Source organism: Cryptomeria japonica, unplaced genomic scaffold (genome assembly GCF_030272615.1).
Source record: "Cryptomeria japonica unplaced genomic scaffold, Sugi_1.0 HiC_scaffold_13, whole genome shotgun sequence".
Lineage (NCBI taxonomy): Eukaryota > Viridiplantae > Streptophyta > Pinopsida > Cupressales > Cupressaceae > Cryptomeria > Cryptomeria japonica.
Window position 1 is genome coordinate 3,020,643 of NW_026728835.1, and position 5,505 is coordinate 3,026,147.

Sequence of the window (5,505 nt, forward strand, 5' to 3'; positions counted from 1 at the left end):
GTAGGGAGTCGCTAGGGTCCAATTTTCTACTTTACAATATGAAGCAATATCCTTTGATGCTCCATCTGCACCTAAAGTGAATGGACCATAACTAGGCCATAATATAATCGATGAAAACTTGTACAAAAATGAGGTGTCAATAGATGGGAGTGGCACTAAGACCAACTTTAAACTTGATACTCCTCCATGGTCATGACTACCAACATCAGTTGGCATCTAATTAGCCTAATCATTGAGATTGGTAGAGGGTTAACTCAATGCCACTAATGCAAATATCACTACACGTTGAATGGTTGCTAGTAGCAAAAGGAGGATCCACAAGAGGTTGAGAAATCACCAATCAATTAGGGTCAACCCATGCTTCTAACCTCTATTGGGGCATGCACTGCTAACACCTTGGAATTATCTGAAGTCAAAATAATTGAGTTTTAAACCCAACACAAATTTTGTGTATAATCTCCTCAAATAATAAAGAGGGACCTCAAAAGTGGCATGTGGTGCATTTGAATAGGCACTGGTCTACCGGGGTCAACCCATGCCCCTAACCTTCATTGGGGCATGCCACTGCCAACACCTTGGGATGATCTAAAGTCAAAATAATTAAGTTTTAAACTCAACACAAACTCTACATATAATCTCTCCAAACAATAAAGAGGGACCTCACAATTGGCATGTGGTGGATGATCAAATGCCATCCACTATCGCTTCCAAAAATTATTGGAGATCCCAAGATACCTACACCACTTAATCTAGATATTTATTTTTGTTTGGTGGAATTGGTTGATTGGTGATAGGTTCATTAGAGGAATGGGGCTAAATTTCTTTGTTAATTTTGAGGTCAACGATGTCCTTGTAGGAGAGACCATAAAAACAAAACTATCTCCAATCCTCTCACCATAAGGAGTTTTATCTAGGTTCACACCAATAGACTTAATAACATCTAGAATATTTTATATATACTAGATGAGGTGGCATAAATGTTTCATTATGGATGTGACGGATTTTACCTATAATGTAATGTATTTTCATTGATCCCGGCTTTCAAGTAGGGTGGAGGTAAGGTATTATGCAAATCATTAATGTCAAACTCATTTATCAAATAAAGATGAACCTGCATTATGTTTGTTAAAAAAATTACAATAAATTCGTACTAAAAATTAAAACTAGATATTTAGCTGAGAGGCTTTTATGGGGGGCTTTGGCCATCGAAATTAAGAATCGTCACACGTAAGATGTGAACGGGAAAAGTTTTACATTGACCACGAAAATTCAAAAAAGGAAATTTGTTGTGTAGACATTAAGTATCTATCAAAACCCATCATTTAATGTATGTTATTATCGACATCATTGTTGTTTGTTGCCATTGCCATTCACGTTCCTTAGCGCAACCGTTTCCAGAATGATTTTAGTTACTTCACAATCAACAGAGTTTACATTGCGACATGCTTAACAAGCTGAAATTTACCACTTTGGACCCCACAAATTTGGATCAAATAATAGCATAAAACATAAAAATTATATAAGTAAATAGCCCTCAATTTTAGTTTTCTCAAAAATATAAATTTGTTATATACATTATTTGAGTCTTCTCTCTCTTTTTAATAAATCAAAATTTGTTACTGAAAATAATGACATGTTCGAGATGACGAAAAAAATAGTAAATGATGTCAAAAAAAATCCTAAAAAATAACCTTGCACTCTTACACATGTAGGCAAACATTACCAATTTACTAGCCATTCAGTTGTTTGATCATAGAATGTAACATATAACCTCATGAACCTTTCAAAATTGACTATTTTATCACTTAGATGAAGGGTGGTTGCAAGAAGTTGAGTCCCACTTTTGGGCAAAAAGTGGAAGTGTTTTCTCTATTTTTCAAATTTTCTGTCGATTGATGTCAAAATTTGATGCACTTAGAGATTGAATCTCAAAAACCTTAAGTAATAGAAAATGTAGTGCTCAGAGTCTACTTTGCAAATATGTAATTTATTTTAATACCCACATGCTAGAAATCCCTTTTTAGTAGGCATGTTTAAAAACCAGTTTTTCAAAATACTTGTTTCACGACCATACCACACATGTGTACGACCACCCTTTTTTTATGCAAATAAATGAATTTTCGCAAATCCTTCTAGGAAATGATACGTAAGACAACAAATATTGATGAGAATATTTTTTTTTATTAATTTTTAACTAACAATAAAGTATATTTTCAAAACATCGGGTGTATGACCACCATAATTTGATCAAAATTTCATATTTTTCGTTTTTTTTTTTTTTTTTTTTTATATATTCAAAAGAATTGTATTTAGATTGATGTCATATAACTTATTTTTCTAAAATCCTAAAAACAAAAAAGTTAGTAAATTTTTAGTGAACCTTGGTATTTTAGGTTTAGGTTCCACTTTTGATTAATAAATAATACAAAAATAGTAAAAATTATCTTATCACTATGAAATTTACATTTCTGAAATCAGGACGCTGAAAAATCTAATGGGTTTTCGTTTCGTCAAAAAATTCAATCAGAAAGGCTCTCAAAAAATTAGGTCAAGGTAGAAATTTGATGTCGTTTTACCTTAGTCATTTTTTTCAAGGTCCAAGCATAGGCTTGGTGGGACCAAGCCTATCCCGAAGCAAAAAACAATGCTAAGGTTGTTTCCCGCCCCTAATTTTAACAAATGGGCGCCCGTTTCACTTTGTACTGTTGAAAGCGAAACGGGCACCCGTTTCATTAAATAATAGGCGCCCATTTTTGAAAAGATCCGTTGGGCCAGAATTTGGCCCACAAGCACAAATCCCAATGATTGAATGATTTTTCAATCATTGCCTGACAGGTACAATCTGCAAAGAGAATGTTTTGATTAATCATTCTCTTTGTTTGTCTTATTATCGATTTGGTAAAGAGATCGATTCGAATTCAAATTTTGGTGTAGCCATGGGATCAAATCAACACAGGAAGAGGCAAAGGAAGGTTCTGACAACTAAGGAGATTGCAACAAATAGGGAGAAGGAGGCAATGCGTCAACGAGAGAGAAGATCAAGAATGAGACAAGGAGCTTCAAGTTCCACAATCATTTCAGAAGAGGAGAACATCAATGAGACCATAAATGCTGACGAAGGAAACACAATAGAACCATTTAATTTAGGTGCATCTTCTAATCCATTATTGGATACATGTATGTCTTCACAGCCCTATGTTTTTTCTCATGAAGAAATTGGTGATTTAGTAGAAGCAGGTTACTTATTAAATGATTTTCTAATTGAAAATCAAACCCCAAATGAAATGAGAACACAAGTTGAAACTGAAATTGAAACCCCAAATGAAACTAGATCTCAACTTGAAACTAAAATTGAAACCGAATTTGAAACTCCAAAAAACCAATAATATGTATGTAGACATGGAAACACCAATTGAAAATGAAACATGTTTGAATGATAATCAAATGAATGAAAATTTTAAATTTAAAAGTGATGTACTAGACAACCTTCCTAGCTTGGTTTCATGGAGACAGATTAGGGCACATGCAAATAGATTGTTTAGACATTTTTCTTATAATAAGAAATTTGGGTTCCATTGTTAATTAATGGTACAACTAATTAAAATGACTAAAATGCGAAAACTGATGAAGAAGTTAGGCTTTTATGTCAAACCCAAGAAGAAGGACGAGTCTTTAAAACAAGTTGTATCGACTATTGCTAGCACCTTTGATACAATTGGAAAGAAAAAATGTTCTAAAGATAAAAATGTGGCACGACGGGCAATAACAACAACTTTAGTAAGCGAAACAACTTCTAATAAAAGAATGATGAGCAACATAAGTGGATATCTTAATATTCATCGCAAAACTTTGTCAAGAGCTATAAAAAGAAGAGTTAATTTTGAAAGTGATCCGACAAACAAATTGTGGACTATTAGTGGTAGACTACCAAGGTCTGATATGAAACTGACTAGTGAAGTCAAAAATTTGATCGAAAAATTCTGGCACGATAATACGAGAGTATCACCTAGTGTTAGAGATGTTCTTAAATTAAGAGTTGGGTCAAAAATTCGTGATCCACATCCAAAACATCTATTGGACATGACTCAAACTGAATTGCATAAATTTTTTTTGGATGATAAGGTGTTGACTATTAGCATTTGTCAAAGGTCTTTTGAAAAGTGTAAACCTTGGTATGTTCGAATTAACAAGGAAAGATTCACATGTTGTTGCAAAACTCGTTCAATTTCGCTACCATTATGATGTATTTCGATATATACGTGTTACCATGCATAGTAATGGAATGTTCCAAGAATGTGGTATAAATATACCACCTCAAACTATAAAGGAGTTTAATTCAAGTTTGTTTTGCAACCCACTAAATGAACAAAATTTTCTTTTCAATGCAAGTGTTTCTGGTGTATGTGATATATGTGGCAATCTTGCATTGTTGGATGAATGATGGAAAGGTTGGAAAATGATGCAATCTAATCATTGAAAAAGTTAGTGTTCATGCATTTATGAATGAATTCAAGAGTAACATCGTACCTAAATATGTTAAACACACTAAAAATGCTAGATGGCTCGATGGTCAGTTTTGAATATGTAAGGATACATTTCTTGTTGGTAGTATACTTTCGGTTGTTTACTTTGCAGAGAACTACACGCTTGCACCACAAGATGAGGTCCAATCACAATACTACAATTCAGTGCAAGTGTCGACTTTTTGTCCATATTGTCTATAGGCATGCACCAGATAGTACATAAGAGGATCACAAAATTTTGAGAGAGTACCATTTATATATGAGTGATAATAAATTACACTCATCTGAGTTTGTCCAGTATTGCTTGAAGACCTTTTTTCAGAATTTGAGGGAGAAAGAAATTCAGATGACACATCATCTAATATGGTCTGATAATTGCATAGGGCAATTCAAGAAAGCTAGACTATTTTATTGGTTGAGTAGGATTCATAAGAAAAATAATATCGAACACATGTGGAGTTTTTTTTAGGCTAGACACGGGAAAGGAGAACATGACGGTGTCGGTGCATGTGTTAAGATAGCCCTTTGCAGAGGTCAACTCAAATTCGAGGAAAAGGCTAAATTTAAAAATGCAAGTGCAATTGTGGATTGGTGTGGTGCAAATTTATCCACAGGATCAAGTCAGAACTCTACAATTAGACGTTTCTTCTGGCTAGTTAAAGAGGAGAATATCCTTCCAAGATATTATTGTGATACAATCAATGGGTCAGCTAGATGCATTCATTTAAGAGTTCTAATTCTAACACTTGGACTATATGGACTAGAGAGCTTTCATGTTTTTGTCAATTTTGTGTTGCAGGAGAATGGTAAGAATATGAGAATACGGAATGGGTCGAAGAATGGCAACACAAATCTTAAACACCTAGTGAGACACAATATGAAGATGTTAGAAGAAATGAAGACCCAGATCATGCATTTGCATCAAAAGATTATGATCGTGTTTCAGACCTCATACAACCTGGTAATTTAATTCAATTTATTG